The sequence below is a fragment of the Rhinopithecus bieti genome, unplaced genomic scaffold (assembly GCF_001698545.2).
Source record: "Rhinopithecus bieti isolate Rb0 unplaced genomic scaffold, ASM169854v2 scaffold_15501, whole genome shotgun sequence".
Taxonomy (NCBI): Eukaryota; Metazoa; Chordata; class Mammalia; order Primates; family Cercopithecidae; genus Rhinopithecus; species Rhinopithecus bieti.
Window position 1 is genome coordinate 75,646 of NW_016808317.1, and position 7,125 is coordinate 82,770.

General features: G+C 35.7%; 1 long non-coding RNA gene across 1 annotated transcript; it reads right to left on the reverse strand.

The window, feature by feature from the left end:
* Positions 1-3,081: 3,081 nt before the first annotated feature.
* LOC108538384 (uncharacterized) lies at positions 3,082-6,262 on the reverse strand. The gene is made up of 3 exons (XR_001888059.1): positions 6,149-6,262; positions 5,835-5,916; positions 3,082-3,116 (listed from the first exon to the last, which is right to left on the reverse strand). It is a non-coding gene; the product is annotated as an uncharacterized LOC108538384 (long non-coding RNA).
* Between the last annotated feature and the right edge of the window lie 863 nt (positions 6,263-7,125).

The following is a 7,125-nucleotide window of genomic DNA, read 5'->3' on the forward strand; positions in this document are numbered from 1 at the left end:
TTATAAGAAAACTGGAGGGATTATATTCCTATTATACAAAGTGGAGCTCAGGACAAGAAATATTAGCCATAGTAAAGAAGGACCATTTTGTAATGGTAAAAAGTTAATTCCTTAAGAAGACAATCCTAAATCTGCATGCACCTAATTAAAGACCATTAATATGCATGGAATAAAAACTGAAAGAACTTAAAAAAAGACAAATTTATGAGTAGATGAAGATTTCGACACCCCCTCTCTGTCACTGTTAGAATAAGTAGACAAAAAATGAGGAAATACATACAATATTTGAACAATAATATTAATGAGCTAGACTTAGTTGACATTTATAGAATGCTCCACCCAATAAGGCAAATAACATCATATTTTTCAGTGCACTTAGACTGTTAACCAAGATAGACCATTTGCTAGGCCATAAAAATAACTAAAACAATCTATGGATTTCAAAAGTGTGAAATCATGCAGAACATGTACTCAGACCACAACAAAATTAAACTAGAAATAAATTTTTAAAAATCTGGAAAATCTCCAAGTATTTGGGAATTAAATGGTACTTCTCTTATTAACACATGGGTTAAAATGTAAACAGAAGGGAAATTGGAAAATATTTCCAACTAAATAAAAAGAAAAAACACACAGAGAAATTTATGTGATAGTATTGAGACAGAAAATTAAAAGTTTTAAATGATTACATTATAAAACACAAAAGATCTAAAATCAATGACCCAAGAAAGTTAGCAAATGAAGAGCAATATAAATCCGAAAAAAAGAAAGCAAGAAATAGGAATACAAAATAAAGAACACTAATGAAACAAGAAGTTGGTTCTTTTAAAAAGATCAATAAAATTGATAAATTATAGACTAGTAGTGCAAAAAAGAGGAGACATAAATTAGTAATATCAGAAATCTAAAAGGAGGTATCATTACAGATCTTGCAAATATTACAAGGTTAACAGAGGTATTATGAGCAACTTTATGCTGTTTTATACATTCAATCACTTGGATGAAATGAAATTATCTAAAGACATATATTGCCCAAATTCAGAAAAGAAGAAATAAAACATCTGAATAACCTTATAGCCACTACAAAGAACAGCACAGGCTCAGATGGCTTCACCTGTCAATGTTACTAATCCTACACAAACTGCTTTAAGTCAAAGAAAAACCTATCCCTACTCATTTAATAAGGACAGATTTATCATGTAGACAGACACTATAGCCTAAACATATGAAAATCTTTAACAAAATGTGAAAATCTTTAACAAAATGAATCCAGCAATATATTAAAAGGTTAAAAAATCATTAAGAAATGGAACGTATCTCACAAATATAAAGTTGGTTTAACATTTGAAAATTAACTAGTGTAATTCGCCATATTAGCAGAATAAAGGGAAAATATGAGTATCTTAATGGATGCAAATTAAAACCACACTGAAATACCAGAACACAACCATTAGGATGGCTAGAATTGAAAAGGCAATATCAAGTGTTGGCAAGAATATAAGGCAACTAGAACTCTCATGTTATTGGAGAGAATGTCTGCGTTACAAGCACACTGGAAAATGTTTTGGTCTTTTCTTATAAAATTAAATATATCATACAGCTGAACAAGCGGTCTCTTAGATATTTATATTTATGCAAAAAGAAATAAACATATACCCACAAAAAATTTGTTTTTAAATGTTCATACAGATGTTATTTATAATAGCTACAAACTGAAAACAACTCAAAAATCCATCAAGTGGGAATTTATCACAGAAACTATTGGGTATCTTCACAATGGAAGACTACGCAGCAATAAAATGCAATGAACTGTCAATATATGCAAAAGTATAGATAAATTTCAAAAAATTAATTAAGCAAAAAAAGTCGGACTTAAAAAAAGTACATGCTTTTTTAAAGTATGAGTCTTTTTACATATTAGGACAGGCAAAATGAATCTATAAGTACTGAAAGCTGATCAGAAAATGATTAGTGGCCATAGTAGAGAAAGAGGTTGAATGGAAAGGGTCATAGGAGGATTTCTGGGGGTGATGTGTCTTAAATCTCGAGTCTGGCTGTAGTTACACAGGTGTACATTACACAGTTGTTAAACTAATTACACTGTGCATTTAAAATGAGTGCAATTCATCAATAAAGTTGACTTTAAAGATCAAAACAAAGCAGAGAGAAGGCAGTAGTGGACAAATATAAACATGAAGACCTTGTCCAAGAGCTTTCTGAGGAAATAAAAGTTCAATTTACATTTTTAAAAAGTTCACCTCTGCCAACACAAATATCAAGGCAGAAACTTCCAGGGGATGCCTCAGCAGCAGATTTGCTCTGCATCGTTCTTCGACTTCATCTTTCCTTTGTTGATCTTTTTTATATTTCAGGTTGGTAGTTAAAGTCATCTGAATTAGTGACATATATTGTTCTAAATGATGGCAGAACTATGTGAAGGAACTATGTGAAATACACAGATGGCAAACCTGCATTGTAGCTTGGTATTTATAAAAGATATACATACTCATTGTGGAAAATTTTAGAAAAACATAAAAAATAAGAAAATAATCTTATGATCTCATTAATCATAAATCTCAGTAATCTCATTACGAGGGGAGGGAAATATATACTATATATAAACAAATATTTATTCATTGATTACAATGTGCCAGGCATTGTACTGGACATAATGAACAAAACGAAGTTTTTTCCCAGGTGGGAGAGACAGCCATTGCTCCAACAATACACAAGTGCACACAGTATTTTATATAGTGTTTTGTCACATGCTTGCATACGTATTGCAAATATTTCCATGTCATTTAAGCTTTTGTTCAATAGTTTTTTTTTTTTTTTCTTGAACAGAGTCTCACCCTGTCACCCAGGCTGCAGTGCTGTGGCTCAGTTTCCACTCACTGCAACCTCCACCTCCCAGCTTCAAGCGATTCTCCTACCTCAGCCTCCTAAGTAGCTGGGATTACAGGTACCTGCCACCACACCTGGCTAATTTTTGTATTTTTAGTAGAGACAGGTCTTCGCATGTTGGTTGGGCTGGTCTTGAGCTCCTGACCTCAAGTGATCCACCTGCCTCGGCCTCCCAGAGTGCTGGGATTAAGGCATGAGCCACCGTGCCCGACCTGTTCAATAAGTTTTAAAGCATACAGAGTATTTCAATGTACAGTTTTACTACTTTCTTCTTTAGCCAAATTTTCTTTTATTAACAATTTACATAATTCTCCCCACTTCCTATTTTTGGTTATTAATAACAATACTAATGCAGCAAAATATTTGGACCTAGTTCCTGAGGATTATAAATTCTAAGAAATGAAATTTGTTTAAAAATATAGACGCTGTATAATTTGAAATATGTTGATAGATCTGTAAAAAGTCAGACATTTTCTTCACCTGGATGTTTATGTGTTTGGGTTGCCAGTGGTCTTATTGAAATGCAGTAAGAAAAAATTTAATTGTTTACTGTGATTCTGCCTCCTCTAAATTTTATTCTTATAAAATATTGAATTCTCAGGGAATAAAATACAGAATCACAGGTTGTCCTAGTTCTGAATTTTCTCAATTTAACCTTTAAAACTTTACATTGTTGCAAACTAGCCCAAGTAAACAAATGTATATCCCAGAGAGTATTATGAAAACACAATTCTGACATGAATTCTTCTTTCAACGATTCACATTCTCCATAATTTAATCTAGGGGACTACAAATGCAAAAAAATAAGAGGCTGAACTGGCTGTGACTTTTAATTCCAATACTGATTTCCCAAAGCTTGCTGTGGATTATTCTTGGCAAGTATTTCCATGCTAAATCTGTTCCTTAGAAAACTCATGGAGGTGATCTCATTCTGTCTATGCAATTCTTTTTGGCATTAATGGGACACTACATAAAGATCAAATACATAAAACATCAGCTAAAACACTTGTAGCAATAGAAACAGCAGTTTATACAAATAGAATTTATGTGAGTTATTTCTGCCATGTTTCCAACAAATAAAGCTATAAAGCTTTCAATAGCTGAGGCATTCTAACTCATTGAAGAAAAGCAGTTTACCATAAAGGGGATTGTTTTCTTCTCTACCTCTGCAGGTAATTTGTTTTGAGATTGATAGGGGTTCTATAACACTTTAAAGAAAGGAAGTGCTCCTTTTTCAAAAGGTGTTTATCCTTAAATGTAGTTAACAATTCTTCTTTTACAAGACTGTAGAGGGCATTCCGAAGATTGCAATATGTACATAATTATAATGCTCTATCCAACATCAGAAACTCAGAAGAGCTAGGTGGTAGTAGCCAAGAGTGCTAGGAAACCACAGTAGTCCAGGGCTTTTTGTTGTTATTGTTGTTATAAGTTTCTTTATCCCCACTCCCACAATCCCCACAAGTATTTAATCTAAAATTGAAGGCATATAGGCTTAGAGAAGTACTGATCTTCTGTGAAATCCAGAGATCCTTATATTTTGATAACTATAATTTATTCACAGCAGAGAAACAGGAAAGAATTGTGGAAAAATGCAATTGTTCTTTAATAGCAGCTCAATATCATAGGCTATGTTCCTCTAACTTTAGATCTTAAGCTTAGTGATCTCTGGCAATCATAATTTCAATAATAATTTCTTTCTTCAAACAATTATAAGTAAAAGTATTTCACACATATATCTCTCCTCTATTCAAATTATTACTTTCAGCTATAGAATGCATGCATGTATAACTTAAGTGAATTTAGGATATGTTAATATTAGACCTTGTGTGATACACTATGAAATTTAAAGGTGGAATACTAACAATTCAATATAGTAAATTAGATTTTCTATTTATATAATGTAGAAGAATTCAAAGTATTTAAACCATTTGCCTTACTCTGTCTCAACATTTAAAAGAACAATATAATTGTGATGTTGGTCTATTATATGTTCTGAATATCACTGGTTGTGGCCTAATTTCCTAATTTATCTACCTATAACCACGTTTTGTATCTGCTTGGATGCTTTGCTTTCAAGTAAAAGAACACTGAGTTAAAAGTGGTTAAAGGTCAATAAAACTAAAGTAACACAATTCCAGGGCAGAGGTGTCAGCAGGTTCACAGTGCAGATCTCTGGATCCACTGAGTTTGCACAGTCTCTGCTTCCACTCACCCTTGTGAGGTGGCTGTCACAGCCACACCCCACACCCCATGTCACAGAATTCAAAGGCCACAAGACAGGAGCAGGCACTTCTCCTAGAGCATCTCCCTCTCATCAATGAAGAAAATAATTCCAAGAAGAGTCCCACCCCCGAGAATGGATTTCTTTTCCGGTCTCCTTGGCCAAAAAAGATAATAAGCAAAGACTTAGTTGAAAGAAAGACTAGTAGGAAAGCAAGTTTCTGGAATTTCAGCACCAGTAGTGGGAGGCAAGCTTAGGTCTAAAAAGGAAGAAAGGCTGGGCCAGAGAAAGGCTGTTGGCTAGGCAGCCACAACACTGTATGTATGAAGCGAGAAAACTCAATCATCTCACTTGTGCGTCTTATTGTCCTGGGGCTTTGATAGCGGTTGCAGTGATAGAGAACAAAGCATTTCCTTTGCCAATTTGCTTTCCCACTTTCTAAGACAACTAGTTCACAATGTTCTCTTTTCCTCAAACTTCTAAAAGCTTCCTTCTCTTCGTCACTCTCAGTTTATGGCCTGGCCCCTTACCTCAGTTAAAATCTAGAAGCATTCCCGAGAAAAATTTCAGGTTTCTTGCCATTAACGCTACTATCCTACTGGGACCCTAAGCCCTAGACTGCGTTCCTCACGCAGCCGATGGACTGCCAATCTCATGCCGTATACAGGGACCCTTGCCTACTCAAGGTCTCGAGTCCCCAAATTACCTTAGTCTCTCTCCTATACCATCATTCTTCTCTCTGTTGGAGTGATCCCGTCCACCTGCCCATATGCTGCAATCTCTCCCTACTGTCAAAGATAAACAAGGTCAGACATTAGTCAAAACAGTTAAAACAGATCTTCTTCAGTAATTGCTGACAATAGGGCAAAGGGCTGAGCTGGATTCCAGCTTGTGCAGAGGTGACTGGGTGTTGTGAAGGGAGTAGGGATGGGGTGAGAAGACGTTCAGTAGAGTCAGGGAAGTAAAAAATTAGAAGAGGTTGATCAGTGGAAGTGCGTTTGGGCCAGCTGTGCACTCTACCTGGCAATTATCGAAGTTAGGATTCTGTCCTCCACAAACACTGGGAGACAGAGGCTCCATTCTTCCTGAGAGGCGCTGTTGTCTTTGAGAAAGACACTCCTGAGTTATGGGAGACATATATACACCTTACAGAGAAAAGGAAGGATTCTCAGTTGTAACCCTTTTTAAGAAAATAAGAAAAGCAAGCATTTTAATGGGGAGGGGGAGGGAGCATCCAGGAGGCAGGGCCTTATGCTGCTAGGAGCCATGCTAGAGTTGGGTTGTCTCTTAGTGCAAACGTTTGAATGGAGTCATTTCATGCTGAGAGTTCTGCAGTCCTCACTTCTTAATAAAGCAAAACAAAAGAAAACCATCCTTAACTCTTAATAACCCTCCAAGAATCACACTTTTTGGAGTCCATTGATCCAGCCAAACATCTTGGAACAGCTGGTTCCGCTAGCTGCTCCTTCTTCACCTCTTATTTTATCCTCAGCACATTCTTGTCAGGGTTTCCAACCCACCACTTCACTTCACCATTCTCATTATCACTGTTTACCTTGACAAATTTAGCAACAACGTCATTTTTTTTTTCATTTACCCAAAATGTAGTTTTTGATACAGCAGAACAATCTCTTTATCTTGAAACAATTCCTTCCCTCGGCTTCCAGGGCACTGTGCCTAATTTGGCTCCTACACACTGGCAGCTCCTGATCCTTTCATTGTAGAAGCATCCTGGGGCTCCGGCTGGTTGTGTTCTTTTTTCTCTACCAGAGGTCTGTGTTTCTCTTCAAATTTTCATAGATTTAAATACTCTGACCTCCTCACCAGTTTTCAGACTTGTATGTCTACCTGCCCACCTGACATATCTTCTGACGGGCAACTTACAATCCTAAGTACAGCTATTGATTGTCCCTGTGTCTTAGTTCATTTTCTGTCACTTACAACAGAACTGAAACTGGGTAATTTATAAAGAAAGGACTGGAATTTTTTTTTTTTTT